We start from the raw sequence: 17506 nt of genomic DNA, 5'->3' as shown, positions 1-17506 counted from the left end.
TAAGTAATGATGCCGGATATTAAGAGGCTGCATAAAAAATGATATCTATTTCATAAGGGATACAAAAAACTTTGAAATTGCAATCTTAACCCAAAATAAGGGAAGACTCTCACTAAGGAATGCTTTATAAATATTCAAATAATGACAGCGACCAAAATAATTGAGAATGTTTGAAAAAATAATTATTGGTCTAAAAAGAATCAAACTAGTGGTTATGCTCTCATAATGAGTTCTGATGCAAAATAGGAGTACATAATTCGGTAGGTACGAGTAACTGATAAATTGAGAGTTATTATTTGTAGAGGTGTCGAGAGACACTATGTAAAAATGGTCACACATGCATATTTCCCAGCTGAAAATACTGCTAAGGAACGACACTCGCCCATTTTGTGCCGGTTGGATAGTATGGTTGTTAATATTAACGTCCGTCGCCAAATTATTTCAACATGAGAGGCAACGCGACGATTTTGCATTGCGTCTTATATGCATGACCGGTGTGTTGTGTGTCCCACCTCAATGTTGTCTGTGAGGTACGGACACAGGAAAAGGACCATATGAATGCGACGTCGGTGAAGACCATCGGCAGTATGGGTGGCGCCATCTTGGATGCATAAAAGGGCGGCGCCATCTTATAATTGTTTACCCCCCACTGATGTTCGGAGCATCTGCTGGAGGAGAGAGGGGGCACTCCCAGAACCAGTTGTAACTAGTTAGAACCTCCTCTCCCCATCATTGTAAAACACTGTAAAGACTGAGTATAAGTACAGGGGAATTTTCCCCACAATTTGGAGACTCATGGAATCATCTGGGAACTGGACACAAAGGACTGGAAGGACTCACCGTTAACCGCCAAGGACTGCTGCTGTTGTGCTGACCTGTGATCTGCTTGGTCACTGTAAAGGACTTGCCACCTGCTTACATCCCCTGTGCTGGCCTGCTGCTGGGCTCCTCCCCTTGTGGCCCTTTTTCTAGGACTCTTGTCCCCCAGGGGCAGGGTGCTATGGCCCCTGACCCCTGCAACGATCTTCAGACACGAAGAGTGCTTCAACATATATCTGTGATTAGTGCTGTGGAAAGCACTGCTGCTGTAACGTTGTTAGTGCTTGAAAAACACTCTTTCAGATTGTGGCCCGAAATTCACTTCCACAACCTGGGCTTAATTTAATGCCCAAGCACTTTGAAAAGCGCGTTGTGGTACCTGTAATCACCGCCGCAGCCCGGGGAGGCTGTTCGACCGTAGCGCGAGTGAAGCGCGCTTCACAGTGCCTCCGGGGCACAAAGGAAATCTTTTTGCTGAAGACAGGAGCAAACGTACTCCTATTGGTGCCCCCGGGGCAAGGTCCGCTCCATAGAGCGCCCCTGGGGCACCAGAAGGCCTTGATTCAGGCCTGAACCTTAGCCTGCCGAGCCCAGAAGGGCTCTTTGTCAGACTACGAGTGGGGCGGGAGCCTTGCTCCCGCCGCAGGTCCCTGGTTGGCTCCTTGTGGGCCAGTGCCCGTTCTGTGGTCCCCCCCCCCTTGTGAGGGCTGGTTGAGGCCCGGGGGCCCCCCAGTAAACATGGCACCTGGAGGGGCCTGTCAATAGCACAGAGGAGATGCGTGCCACCCTCCTCTGCTTCAGAGTAGCAGAGGCTCCCGCTTGGTGGAGAGGAGTGCTGGGGGCCCCCATGGTTTCGTTCTCCAGGCACGGGATATGCCTTCATCATCAAACCAGGTACTCTTTACAAAGGACAATTTAAATCATAGGTTCTTATTACAGACTTTGTTGATGCATATATTGCCTACCTGTTGTTTATGCCTTTATACATGTATGTAGATGTTCCTAATATGGGCATACCATACTAATATGTTTCTATGACTTGCTATATGTTTTATAATGTTCCTACTATGGGCGTTTATGATATTCTTATGACAAGTGCTCTGGTGTAATCCTGTGTTTCCTGACTACTGCTTATGTTATATGTGACTACTGCTAGTCTGCAGAGTAACTAATGTGCAGCGTTCCGACAACTGCTAAGGTAGCAGGATACTACTGATATGTGATGTTTGGTCTAATAATTGTGTTGTGTACAATACAGTATATTTTCATATAACTTGTTTCCTTTGTGGTGGGGATAGTGAGTCACGTGTATTATGTGTGTTGTGCAAACGCTTTACACATTGCCTCTGGGATAGGCCTGACTGCTCGTGCCAAGCTACCAAGGGGGTGAGCAAGGGTTATCGTGGACGTGTAACTCCCTTGCCCTGACTAGAGTGGGTGGGTTCTGCCTGGCTGAGGTGCATACCCTAGCCAACCAGAAACTCCATTTCTAACAACGATCAATTAGTACTCCTTCAATTTAATGAAGGAAGGGCTAAGTAGAAATGCTTCTGATGTATCCTGTTTCAACTCTAAGTAGTCTTTTTTTTTTTTTAAATATTCGCATCCACAGCAGCTATTGAGGAGAAAGGGCTACAAATATATCACAATTGACATGCAGTGCTATCCAGTACAGATAACAATATGGTGTAGTTTTATTTAGGTTGATTAATCTGACGCCATTTGATGAAACTTCACAAAACAAAAATCATCCATCTAGGCTTCCACAAGGAAAGTTTTATGCTGATTCATCAAGTGAGGACCAAGAAAAGGGAGGAGGAGTCCCAAAAGTGCAATTTCCCATGTTAATTCCGATAGGAAACTTTGCTCTCCGATACAGGAAAAAATGGCCGAAATAAATTATAACCAAATGTGGCAAAAAGTTATAACTTTACTCAGGAAGCATGCTTTGTGTGATATGGTGTAAATCTGTTCAGTCACTTTAAAAAAATATCATTTAAAGGGAGTGTGAACTTTAATTGAACAAAATACAAGAGGCCAGGTTAAGCGCATGCTAATCCCCAGGGGGCATGTGGGTGGTTCCCAAAGAGACTCCTTGATTAGCTTGATTAGCTGGTCACTACATTGATAACATGTTGTGGCAGCCATTACAAGACATGGGGACATGGTCACCACTGAAATGTTTTGTAGAGTTTGCCAGGTTTTAAAGGTAACAAAAAGGAACACTTAAAGGCTGATAATAGATTTTAGTCACATTAGAAATCATTTGTTGGTGGTGTTACACTCATGTTCGGAATTTTGGTAAGTTCCCTTGTGATTTTACCCTATGAAAAAATGCTGGCCTTCTATTGGGATTTGATGAACCATGTCTGAGAAAAAACTGTTTTCTCTCATGATTTTCTCATAGAGGTTATGGAAGGTGCTCCAGAAGCTGATAGCACATTTTTTGTAAATTCACACTATGTTCCTTAGCCATCTGAGAACAAACAACCTGATTCAGAGTTTGGTGGAAAGAGTACTTGATTGCAAGCACAATGGTTTAGTCTCTCCTCAAAACTGAAGGTCCCCCTGCCTAATTTAGAGTTTGGTGGACCTTCAGTATGTCAGCGATTAGAAACAACTCCATCTCCATTGCTGACATATACATCCAATGGCCTGAGGGAGTATGGGCTGCTAGAGTTTTGGCCATTTAATTGCCTGTCCTATTTAAGGTGGGTGGTCAAATGGCCTGTTTTTACTCTCTGCCATTGCCCATTAAAACCTGGCAAATAAGAGCAGTGAAAGCTACAAAAGTACCACAACACCATGGGAGAAAACTTCTATGGTGTGAAGGTCATTCATTTTTCTATTTTCAGAAACAAAGTCCACTTTGAGATCTTGTTTTGAAAAAAAAAAAACATGTTTGTTGTTTGACAGATGGTCCAATAATGTTGATGGAGCCCTCCATCAAACCATTAATACATTGACAGGAACTGCTTCATACATGCCAACCCTCCCAGTTCAAATGGGATGCTATCAATTTTAAGGCTAGTCTTGCATCTCCTGATTCCTGCTTGCAAAACCTGATTCCTCTGCAGGCTTCCACTAACAGGGACTGGTCTTGTGTGACTCGGAGTAGGCACTGCTAGTAAACTGCTCCTGCAGGCCAGTACACAACATTTTTGTAACTCTCTCTCTGTATGCCATAGCTATTTCTCCGTGCTCCTGACAAGTAAGCAAAATCCAGAATATTTGCAATTTAGCTATCCGATCCTGCAGTAGCACACGTGCAAGTCCAATACATAATATTAGACTCGATCCAGGTCAAGGGGAGAAATATGTTAGCCTCATAATTTTTTTAAATCTCCTGCTTCCCTCTTCTAAAATGTTAACATTTATGCCTCTGTGACGAGAGTTACTGCTAAGATAAGAGATGTCCGCTGGGCTAGCAGAAATCTCTAAACCTATAGCACGTTGACTTCATCAGGGTGACAAAATGTTTTGCTCTGTCACTGTGTGTAAAATCTGTATTCCAAACTCTAATTCAGGCCCAGAGTCTGATATTCTGACTAAAACATGTGCTTCTAGCAGCAGCAGCCTATCATTTGAATCTCTGGAGTTCTACTATAGATCCACCACGGTGTTCTTATAAAAAACTAGAGCGCTACCATTCAGTATTCATGAGAAATGTGTGGCACATCTGAACACCATCTTAATGAAATTAAAGCTGTAAAACAAGTATTTATTTCAGAAATTAACAAAATGAGGGGGTTTATGTTGCAGAAATTATGGCAGAAAGCTTTTCCTTCAACTGCCTAGCTGACCAGTGGCAATTGGATCTAGATTAGACCCTACTGTGGACCTCTGTCTGCCACCTTGTAAATCTCTAAGGTCCTACAGAGGCTTCAGAAGTGTACTTCTATGGTGGATTGGAACTTAAAGGACAAAAAAAATGAGAAGGCAAATTCTTTGACAAGGACAAACCTGGTTAGTGCATCTGACCCACACTCCATCACAGTCAGAGCTGAATTTGACCTAGGTCCTAGTCTAGCATGACCATTGACTATCATTGACAGTTTATCAGCAAAGAGAACCTGGCTTGTCTCCAAATTGGTGAGCCTTTATACTTTTTTTAGTTATAGAAGCTGTTCAATCACTGTTGTGTGACAAAAAATGTACATACCACAAACAATAGGTAAAAAGAAAACACATCCAAGTAATGGTGTTGTCATTCGCCCCACATCTAATGACTATGCTGTACTATGCCTTACACAGAAAACAATATTACATTCAAAATATTGACGGCACCTCCATTTGGCTGATGTAAGTGGCTTTCAATTGCAATCAACTGTAAATCCCTCCCCTCCAGGAACATTAGGAACATAAATCATTCAATTTTTTAAATGTTACAAAGTGAGCAAGACCATAGAATTAACTGAATTTCCTACTGTTAAATAAACAATCACATCTGAGCTTTGTGGTGCAGAGTAGGCCTGGGTGAAAAACTCCACTCCACTTGCGGAGTTTGCGGAATTCGGCACCTCCGCGTTCCACAGAGAACGTAGAGTTACCGATAGACTCCACACACTGCAACAGAGCGGAGTTTTTTTCCCTTTGGTGTGCTTGATGCTATTTCATGTGCACGGGAAGTGCCACAAGAGACATGCCAACCACTCGCAAGAACAAACAAGATTTCTGGCGCTTCTTTTTGTGATGCAGGCAAGCATGAGTGAGAGTGATCGACCGCAGCTGCAACATGGAGAAGCTCAAGCAGCTAAATGTCCTCAGAAAGTCACTTTTGAGTTAAAAACCTTCTCTAATGGACCATTTGTGTTGATTTGTTTTGCAAGGAGTACTTTTCTAATTTACTTTTTTTCACCAAAAGGAAGTGCCCAGAGACTCCAGCTTCCTGTTCCTGTCCAGCAGGCTCCTCCCAGTGCTTTGTCCATCTCCTGGTCACTTTTCACTTGGAGTTCGCTTGGATTTCGAGCTGCAAGGATCACTCTTTTTGTCTCCTGGATGTATCATTTGATTTAAGGACTTTTTTGTATTTGAGATTTCACAAGTAAGTTTAAAAACACTTGTATAAGGGTGTTGTTCAACTTGTTTGTTTGATAGAAGGCATGCACCAGGATTTATCTTTACTTTTATTTGATTTTTAAAATTTATTTTGGATGGTGGCCTTCAGTTTCAGTAGGGGCCTAGTTATTGTTTTATTTGTAATGTTTCTTCTTTGAAGGAAAAATGTTTTACAGCTCAGTACATTTTCTCCATGGTCTGTAAATTAGCAATATTCATTTAATTCACATGTTATTTTGCCTAGTCTGCTAATGGAATAGGACTTCCAGCTGTAGGCCCAGTACTAATCATGGGTGCCTGATGAAAGAACTGTTTGTGCTGTACGTTGAATTGAACATCATTTAGACATGGATGGCATTGGAGTAAATAATTACAAAATGCTGTTTGACGGTATTTCATGTTTTTTCCTGCAAACAGTGTATGGTGGGGTAATATCTTTGACGGCTTTGTATGATGTGTATTGTTGTTGTAAAATGTACTTTTTTTAGCTCTTTTAATTTTTGTTTTTTAATTGTTGACAATTATGTTTTTTTCTTCTGTTTCAATGCCTCCTTTGTCTGGCCAGTGTGTGAGAGTGTTTGCCATAGACCACTGTTTGTCTTTGTTCCGAATGCCATGTGGCTAGGAGACCTTTTTTGTATGGTCGATTATAGTCTTATATGTGTTTTTTGTTTTCTCTTCATCCTGCTTGTTGTTTGGCCATGTGGCTGGCAGGCATTTTGTGTAGGCAGCTGGTGTGCTTTTAGGCCTGCATGTGTTCTTTGTTGTGCCCATGCCTCCTTCCTGGTTGTTGCTGTTTGACCGTGTGGCTGGCAGACATTTGTGTAGGCAGCCAATGTGCTTTTAGGCCTGCATGTGTTCTTTGTTGTGATCATGCCTCCTTGCTATTTGTTCCTGTTTGACCATGTGGCTGGTAGCCATTTTGTGTAGGCAGCTAGTAGATCTGCATGTGTTCTTCTTTGTTGTGGCCATGCCTCCTTGCTGGTTATTGTTTGACAATGTAGCTGGCGGCCATTGTGTGTGTTATGTTTGAGGCCTAGTAGCTCAATGCTCATTACTAAATGTACTATATGAACATTGTTTTATATTATATTTTATCATTTTTTTGTTTTTCACCTGCACCACTCCTTGCCTCCCAAATCCAAGTGGTTTTTCATGATTGTCCCTTTCCCCTAGTACAATAGATTTTTTTAATTTTTTAATAATATGTTCCACAAACTTTATTTCAATTAATTTATTATTATCATCATTATTATTATTATTATTATTATTATTATTATTATTATTATTATTATTATTATTAATAATATTATTATTATTAATAATAATAATAATAATTTATTACCTTTTCATTTTTTTTTGTTCCTTAATTATTGAATTTTTTTAGCAAAGAATTAAAATCTATTTCATTTTTTATTTTTGATATGTTTTAAATATATATTTTTTTCTCCTTTTTCTCCATTAGCCTCATGTCTGCCATAGGCGCACAGCTGCACAACATTATTCAAGGATTATTCCATTTGTCACCAGCACCTCCCTGAGTGCCACATGCACACTTGATGCACATAATGTTGAACAGTTACATTCTGTATGTTGTAGTTGTTGCTCTATCTTATCCTTCCTGAGTGTACATGATGATGAAAGTTAATGTTGGTGTGGTTTTATGAATGAATACACTGTATTGTTAATTATTTATAATGTAAGTAACTGATATTGTTTCTACTACTAATTCAACTGCAACAATGCCACGTTTCACTGATGTTCTTCTTGAAAGTCTGCTTTTAGGTGCATGAAGAGAAAGAGACATCACCCACAGTACTGTCAGACAGAAGGCTTGTGCACGACGTAACCCATGACCACACTTACAACATGTACATCCCTTCAGCTTGTGAAGCTAAGTGCTACTGCCAACTGACAGCTTCAAGTTGGCCCCAAAGATGGCTACCAAGAAAGCAGCCAGTGATAAGAAAGAACTTTCCACCACTGGTATGTTGCACCAGACTTTTTTGGGCAAAACCGTGTGCCTGCTGAACTGGCCTCTCGGGAGCAAGCTGGAAGCAGCAGTCCTGCATCAGTGGCCCCACACCAAATTGGGCCCAAGTCCATGTCTGGCACAGGGCAGCCTCTCTAATCACGGCAACGCTGACAAGTTGTGACATTGAATTGGACTTATCTCTTTCTCAAAGCAGTACCCAATCGTTGCCAGAAACTCAGCTCGGTTGACAAAAATAGCTGCAGCCAGCAATAGTAGTTTCTCCAGAAGTAGTAGCACTTCAGGAGGATCCACTGTCTTCCAGATCTCCGCAACCTTCTTCTTCAAGTTCCCCTTCTGATGATCAAGATTCCACTTGGATGCCACCTCAGTCTGAGACACATGCCAGTGAAGGCAAGGAGTGAAAATAAAGGTTCCTGAAAGCTTTAGGATTATGGATGAAGAGGAGGAGGATGATGAGTCTGATGATGAGCCAGTCATCATGGATGTTAGCCCAGATCCAGTGGATTCTGACATTAGCCCGTCTTCTTAACCTACTCTGAGGGATGTGGCACAGATACCACCACCACTGCCAGCTTCCATATTTACAATAAGGCCCTGGCTGTGACCTACATCCACAGCAGCCTCAGTAGAAGTAGGTACTGCAGAGGGAAATTGCCATCAAAACACCCACCTACCGCCACTTCTTTTGACATTGGCAGTTGCACCAGTGTAAGAAAGTTGACCCTCCCCAGTTTGGGACTTCTTTACAGTTAGTGAAGTCGAACATTGCTGTATGCTCCATTTGCAGAGCTGAGTAAGCTTGGTACAAACTTTGGTACCGGAGGCCAAACTACCCATATGCGAAAACACCACACTATTCACTGGGAGGGGCACCTTAGCAGCCAAAAATCTGTAAGTGGTTTTGGTGAAGGTGGTGAGAGCAGGGAATCTGGTCCGATCATAATGAAAGGTGAAGGTGAAGGAGAGGGTGCATTTTCGTTACACAAATCAACCCTGTCCCAGCAGTGCAGTAGTATCATCGCCTGCATCAGCAACATTATAATTCCACAAGAAGACTTAGAGTCAAGTCGAGACACCAAGGCAAGAACATACATTGGCTGCCCAGCTGAGATGCACATTGAGCCAACCACCACCTTCTGCTCTCAAGAAGTCGCCTGCATCAGTGGCACTAGTAACGAAAAAACTCCAAGCTACTATTACTGGCAAGTTTAGGCAGGAGTGGCAGTACCAATGGAACCACCCAATGGTACGTTTGTACAATGGGAAGCTGCATAAAATATTAGCGCTGGACCTCCTTCCTTTTTCTTTTGTGGAAGGAATGGGTTTTCTAGGATTTGTGGAGGCCATCTGCCCGAAATGGAAGGTTCCCAGCCGGACCTATTTTGCCAGAGTTGCTGTTCCAGCGTTACATCACGATGTGCTGGCATTGGTTGGACAAGCTTTGCAGCAGAGTGCTGTCCTGACAAGCCACCTGATGACAGGCATGTGGACAAGTTTCCAAGCCACTGATTACATGTGCCTCACTGCACACTGGATCTCTTTTTTGGGGGTTAGAAAAATTATATCTGCAGGTGTTGACACTGCTGAAATGTTTAGTAGTGCTCAGAAGCATGCAACAGTAGCTATGTTTGCCATAGAGAAATCCCATACAGCTGCAAACATCTTGGATGACTTTAACAACATGGTCTTTGAATGGCTGTGCCCCAGAGGGCTTAAGATTGGATTTGTTGCCACAGACAATGGCAGTAATGTAGTTAAGGCCATATCAAATGGCTATTTCAGGGTCCTGTGTTTGGCATACTGCATCAACATCATTGTACAGGACTTTTTCAAAAAGAACCATGAGTCAGCAACTTACTGTCCACATGCAGAAGATCCACACTCATTTCCGCCATTCTTTTAAAGCCCAGAAGCTGTTGAGGATTATCCAGTGTGATGTTAGAATGGCAGCTAAAGCATTCATTGGAACTCATCTTATTACATGTTGCAATGTCTGTTTGAGCAGTACAGACAGATCAATGATTATGTCATGTGAAGAGGTGATACAACTGTGAAAGGCATGATCATTGAGATGGACAAATTGGGCCTGGTCAAATGCCTGACAGAAATGCTGCTACCTTTTTCACACTAGAAGTCAACAATGAGGACTGTACCATGGGCCAAGCTACCCCAATGGTGTATATGCTGCAGAAACAGCTAAAAGAGGTGCCTGAAACATACGCAGGTGTGGATGAAAAAACAGATGCCCAGGAGTTGGTGGGGAGCTTAATCGTGCACTTATCTGTTAATACAAGGCTGCAAAGAGATAATGTGTCATCCAAACATTACATCTGTGCCACAATTCTTGACCCACGCTACAAACTATTACTGCCCACTTTCATTCCTTTTTCAGATGGGAATGTTTCAATCTACAAGATGTGGCCAGCAGCCTAGAAAAAGAACGGCTGGGAAGTACAAGCCCACTCACTAGCAGAAGTATTGGGATGCACCATACATTTCCATAGAACAGTGCTGTTGGCTCAAAGCAGCCAAAACCAACACCAGCAACAACAAAAGGAGCAGCAGCCCCAAAATCTGTATTTGATTGGTTTCTTAAGGCAGGGCTTTGGTCCACTGCAGAGGCGAAGACAAAAGAGGTTGAGCAAGGGGGAGAACCAATGACTACTGAGAGGATGGTCCAGGCCTACCTGGATGACCCAATGGAGGTCTATCTGGATCAAAACCCACTGGTGTATTGATATGGGAAGAGGCACTAATGGCCAGAGCCCAGCAGGCTGACACTAAAGTATCTGGCTTACTCTGTGGCCAGGTGTCTGTTGAGCATGTGTTCAGTGCAGCTGGTACAGTTGTCACAGTGAGAAGGACCAGTCTCTTGCCCCAAAATGTCAAGAGATTAACCATGAGCAAAATGAATGAGCACTTTATACCCCGAATTACAGCATACCTGAAGCACAAGAAGAGGTGGATGAGGGTGATTGTTCATGGTAGTGTGTTAGCTGACCAACTTCTAGGTGAACCACCTGGGTTTCAGGACAAACTCTACATCCCTGACTACTGACTAGACCTGGGCCACCATAGAACTTACTTCTTTCTACCTAAGAACTGCTTTGAGAAATAAAATAAGGATATAGCTAGCTGGGTGAACATATCATTTTGTGTCTCACTCACTAATGAACAGCCACTATTTTAGACACATGTATGGCCAAATTGGAGTTGGGCCAGTGTGCAGTGAAGAAGCTCCTCCCCGCTCCACCTCCCAAAATCCCTTCAAGGACATTGGAGAGACAATGCATCCATCGCATCCTTGTGCCTATCCTTTCTTTTATCCCCAAGCAAGACTGCCCCAGATATTTGATTTACAACACTTCTGGCCAATGTGTGTTTCATTGGGTGAATTAAAGAGGAAATGCAATGTACCACCATGCTTGATTGGAGCAGGTAAGTAATGCTATGCACCAACGAGTGATATGAGTGAGTCTTGTTTCAATGTTAAGATGAATCTTGTAGTGGCAGAGAGTGAGAGTGGGCGTTTATTGTTTAACTACAATTTATTACGCTTGATTGTATTTACGTTTGGTTTACAATGTAGGTGGCCTAATGGGTGGTCATTTTTTTCCTGAAGGTGATTTTTTTCTTCCCTTTTGACACTTAGTGAGATACGTTTGCTGGTTTTGTACTTCTTTGTTTTCTGGTTCACATTCCTCAAAAAGCTGACCAGTCCATTTAGCTAACAAATACAAAACTAGCCTACACAAAAAAGCTACTCAATGTTTCTCGTGTTGTTAAAACACAGTTATGCGCTACAGGTCGCTCTATCTCAATTAAGTCTGGAGACTGGGACTCTCAGAAGGAGTCTGTACGGAGTTGGACATAATCTTTAATCAGAGTCAGGAGGATGATGCAAGGACTCAGAGCATGAATTGAAAACTTCAACAATTGTCAAAAGAAGAAAGTTATCAATTTCATGGAAATCAACATGGATGATGACTCTAAGAGGCCTACTCAACTCTGTGGACTGGTGAGGGGTGCGTTGATTACTAGATCTGGGAAATGCAATGCTTCTGCATGTTTGTGCTGGCTGGCTCAAAATCGAAACCATATGATTGAGTGGGGGGGCTGTTTTTGTAGGTAACTGGAAGAGACAGACATGTGATGGATGATGTCACATCTTCACATTATGCACTTACTGTAGGCTAAATGTTATTATGATGATGATGATCATGAAGGTTGGGAGTTTGAAATCCCGATATACCTGCAACCACTTGTCTGTGATTATTGGTTGTTGTAATTTCTCTCATTTAATTGATCGCACATCAGTCATAAAATAATTGCAAAGAACTATGCTCTTGCTCTGCCACCTCTGAGTCTTCTGGATAAAATATTCCTCATGAAGCTTATCCTCCATTCCATCCTTCTTGATTCTACAATATCATGATAATCATTTCTGTTTTACAATCCGAAGGCCTTCTCTTCTCCTGTACAAAAGGCAAAAGCACCATAACACTCATGCTTACCTTATCAGACGGCTTCAGCCAGGCAGCCACTCAAGATTAATGGGGCAATCCAAGAAGAATGTAGATGCGCCACCCAATTTGGCAATACAGACTAGTATCATTTTTCTTTTAATCTTTTTTAGAAATGTGTGTGTTAGCTTCACTCCAACATTATTTGTATTTACAATTTTGCAAACCAAGGTGATAGAACATTTAGATATATAATAACTTCAGTCTCTCTGGGGCTGACAGAATGTTTGCAATCCCTTTCAATTAAATGTGTCAAACGCTTTCCATTCTATTCCTCCCACAACAAGCTGCTGATCATTGCCCAGATGAATATTGTGTTTGTGTGGTGTTTGTCTTTTTGTCACGCCTTTCCCATCCATTCATCAAAAACCTAATCTTCTTCCCATGAGCTGTGTGATTTATTGAGGTGTGACTTAATAAGTTACACCATTAATTATTCACACTCTTGGTGGGGCGGATGTGGTAAAAACAACACCAACTCAGTGTGCAGGATCTTCATTTGGGTTCGCTTAGGTGATAGTGGGACCTCGTTTCCGATGCCTTCACTGTTAGTGCACTAGCATGCTACTACTACCACCACCCTGACACCCTGGGAAACAAGGCAGCCCTCGCTTCATCTATTCAGGAAAGAGAACTATGGAGTAGTGTTGTACTTTTCAACAATATCATAGGCAATGGCAAATCTCCCCCCCACACTCCTCATGGGTCAAATATAGTTGCAGACTGCATTGCAGAGACAGCAGTAGGACAAGGGTGCCTAACCGCATAACTAATTGTTATACACTATTAGCAGATTTTGAAAACACGCTGCACTAAACCGCAGCAGTGAGAAATAAAACACCCCAAAAAAGATTTAAAGAGTAAATAACATTAAATAAATATTTATTAGCTCTAACAAGAAGAATATAACCCCCTTCCACCCACAACTGCCCCACCCTTCTCCCCAAACAAATCTCCCTGTCCCCAACCAATATACGAAAAAACTCAAATCTCCATGATAAAAGATAACAAAGTTCAACAGTCTAGACCTGGTCCGAAAACCCTTTCCCACCCTCGCCACCCACAACAAGTCCCATCCACCAAAACAAAGGTTAAAAGGGGGCATAAGAGGACACTAACTGTGGGCCACGAGTTGTTTAAAAAGCCCCTTGATGTGTGCCTGCTTGGCTTCTATTTGCACCAGCCTTTGTAGGATACAGCATTGAAAAGAGGTATCTGAGGGAGGGTCAGCAGTGATGGATTGGCTGCAGGCAGATGCCAGCAAACTGCAGTACCGGTGTTGATACTGAGAGGCTGGAGGTGCAGGGGGCTGGCTGGGGCCCTGGGCATTGGCAGTTGCCACTGCTGCCTCCGCCTTCTCCTCCTCTAGAACCACCAGCCATGGATATTCAGCCCTGATGACCTCCAGCTTCTTCTCTAGCAGCCAGGCTACAATTTCTTGCCATGAAGGTGGACCAGCACGAATAGCTATTTCAAGAAAGAAAAAAAGACAAATTGTAAACAATGTTCTGTGCAAAACACTTGTTTAAAATCATGTAGTGACACAGTAGCAGTACATTGGCTGGTCACCTCAGGCCATTTGATTATGCACTATAGAATACAAGAATTCATCTCTCTCCTGTTGTGCTAAATTAATGGAGGCATGCTAGCTCAGCTGGTGCCCTAGTTGTACTCATTACTGTCTGCAGCTGGGGCAGCTGTAATAGACAATTACCTTATTCCAAAGGCCCAGCTCTTCTCCAAAATGCCTTTCAATTTTACCCTGACTACAAGGCAGATGAATTCTAAGACTGATACATGCCACATACTTTAGTAAAATCAATCATACAGACATCCTGTTTGCCGTAAGTAGACAGTGGGAAAAGCGATGTGCCTCAGTACAGGCAAAGGATTAAGGAATGGGATATATAAATTGTGTTAGACCTGGCAGCTTTTTGGCGTGTCTCCCCTGTCTTTTTGCCTTCTGACCTCCTGGTTTTGGACTCTGTTTTTTCTGGTTTACTGTCTCTGCGCACTTCACCACTGCTAATCAGTGCTAAAGTGCAAGTGCTCCCCATATAAATTGTACTGTGGACTGGTTTATCCATAATTGGCATATTTGATTTACTAGTAAGTCCCTAGTAAAGTGCACTAGAGGTGCCCAGCGCCTATAACTCAAATGCTACTAGTGGGCCTGCAGCACTGGTTGTGCCACCCACATAAGTAGTTCTATAATCATGTCTCAGACCTGCCACTGCAGTGTCTGTGCGTGCAGTTTTGACTGTAACTTCGACTTGGCAAGTGTACCCACTTGCCAGGCCTAAACCTTCCCTTTTCTTACATGTAAGACACCCCTAAGGTAGGCTCTATGTAGCCCCCAGGGCAGGGTTCAGTGTATGGTTAAGGTAGGACATATAGTAATGTGTTTTATATGTCCTGACAGTGAAATATTGCTAAATTCATTTTTCACTGTTGCAAGGCCTGTCCCTCTCATAGGTTAACATGGGGGCTACCTTTAAATCTGATTAAAGTGTAGATTCCCTTTGGGATCGGATGGACATATGGAGTTTGGGGTCTCTGAGCTCACAATTTAAAAATACATCTTTTAGTAAAATTGATTTTAAGATTGTGCATTTGAAAATGCCACTTTTAGAAAGTAGGCATTTTCTTGCTTAATCCATTCTGTGACTCTGCCTGTTTGTGGATTCCCTGTCTGGGTCAGTTTGAAAGCTGGGCTGTTCACACCTCTCCTCTAGACAGTGACACAAAGGGGGCTGGGGTGTAGCCTGCATATCTTGATTAGCCGTCTGTGCTGGAGGGGAGGGGAGGAGTGGTCACTCATACCTGAAGGGACTGTACCTGCCCTCACACAATGCTGTCTCCGACCCCCTGGTGAGTGTCTGGGGCCTGGCCTGGACAAGGAAGGATCTTGCAAACACTTGAGACTTTGCTTTGAAGTATGCAAACTTCAAAGGCAGAACTGGGTATAAGAAGCAGACCCCAAACCCCAGACTTTTAGAATCTTTCTGGAATCAAGAGGAACCTCTGCCCAGGAGAAGAGCTCAAGGAGGAGTACTGTCCCTTTGCTGTGTTGCTTTGCTGGACTGGCCTGCAGTTGCTGCTTCTGCCTGAAAAGAGTGCAAAGGGTGAACTTTGCTGTGTGTCCGGCTTGAGAAAATTCTCTTGGAGTAGAGCTTGCCTCCTGTTGGAAGTCTCAGGGACACCAAAGACTTCAGTTTCCTCGACCTGCAGCACTGGGAACTGTGTGTTTTGTGCTGTTCAAGAGGAGAAACCACTGCGACGCTGCCAATGACGCCACTGGCCTGCACCGTGACCTGCCGACGCCGCACGGAGTCGCATTGCCCCGCTTCGCACCGCTACCCTGGTCTCACCGACGCCACCATTGGACGACTTCACCGAGCCGCTGCTCGCACCGCGACCTGAGGGCCCCGCACTCCGGCGTCACCTGCTCACACCGCAGCCTGGGCCTCCCCGACGAGGTCGCTCCTGCTGACACCGGCGCCGCTGCCTGCACCGTGGCCTGTGTACACGCTCGCGAGGAGCACGAAGCACCATCCCGTCCCGCACCACAGCCCCGGTCCACCGACGCCAGCACCATGGGCTCCAGCGTCGTCACCAGGCATCCTTGCCTGCACCGTGGCCTGTGGACACCGCTCGTGAGGGTCACGAAGCACCGTCCCATCCCGCACCGCTGGCTTGGACTTAACGACGACTGCGCTTCTGCAACGCCGCAGCCACTGCCTGCACCGTGACCTGTGGACACCCCACATTGCACCGCCCCGCTTCACACCGATGCCCTGGCCTCACCGACGCCGCTGGACGCCGTCACCGAGCCGTTGCCTGCACCGTGACCTGTGGGCACCGCACATCGCATTGTCCCACTTTGCACCGCAGCCCCGACACCATCCCCGCCAGCGCACCTGATTTCATCAGCCCTGAGTTTGATTCCCGAGGTGCGTGACTTCAAGGGACTGACAACTCCTGCAACGACTCCGGAACCGAAGCCGGCGACGGCGCTCTCTGGAGCACACCGCGAGGATCACGATGCCCTCCGAATCCAAGGTACTGTTTGTGGGTCTTCCCGACACCGCACCTGGCCAGTGGTGCTCAGGCCAGCCTGAACTTTTGGTTTTGTTGTTCACGACGCTGTGATAGCCCCAAGTGGAGTTATCGACTTCAAGGAACTGTATTGTTAAGTACATCTTGCAGCATTCATATTTTTATTACTGTATGTTGGATTTTTATCGTATTTGGTCTTGTTTTATATAGATAAATATTGGTTATTTTTCTAAAACTGGTGTGGTGTACTTTTGTAGTGTTTTCACTTATTACTGTGTGTCATGTGCAAATGCTTTACACATTGCTTCTGAGATAAGCCTAACTGCTCGTGCCAAGCTACCAAGGGGGTGAGCAGGGGTTATCTGAGCGGGTATCTCCCTTATCCTGACTAAAGTGAGGGTCCCTACTTGGACAAGGTGCAAACCAACTGCCATCTAGAGACCCCATTTCTAACAGATTGTATTTGGCAAGTTTGTTCATACTGTCCCATCCACAAAAGTCAAGGCACTAACTTAGTCTCACTTTACTCCCTGTCCCCATCAGCATCCTCCACCACATTCTGTAATAGTTACTTTTTTCCAACAAATTACATTTAATACATTTGCTTGGCAGTAGGGAAAGTCATTTTAACTTACTCTACTGCAGGGTAAGTTAGAGGAAATTAGACTGGGTAGAGTAGAAGCTTTACTGATCAATTCATCATCATCATGTGCCTAAGTTTTGGCTAGTAGTGTGTGTCACTGTGGTTGGCAAGTGTTGAAAGGGAAAAATTTGAACAGATGTTAATCCATTATGGGAGTCATAATGAAATGTATCACTTGGCTAGAAAAATGTGGTGAAAGCAAAGAATGGATTTTCAAATTTTTCAAAAGGCTGGGATAGAACTTCAGAAAGATTAAAGAAGTGAAATACTAGAAAGTGACTGAGTGAGTGGGCACTGGGAGGGAAACATGCTTTGATTTTGTATTGCCATGCATTGAAAACTTTGAAAATAAATGACACAATAACTTAACTTAAGCAGATGCACATCGCACAGCCGACATTGGAGTGC

Source organism: Pleurodeles waltl, chromosome 9 (genome assembly GCF_031143425.1).
Source record: "Pleurodeles waltl isolate 20211129_DDA chromosome 9, aPleWal1.hap1.20221129, whole genome shotgun sequence".
Taxonomy (NCBI): domain Eukaryota; kingdom Metazoa; phylum Chordata; class Amphibia; order Caudata; family Salamandridae; genus Pleurodeles; species Pleurodeles waltl.
The sequence above is the reverse complement of the archived record's forward strand: the minus strand, read 5'-3'. Positions refer to the sequence as shown.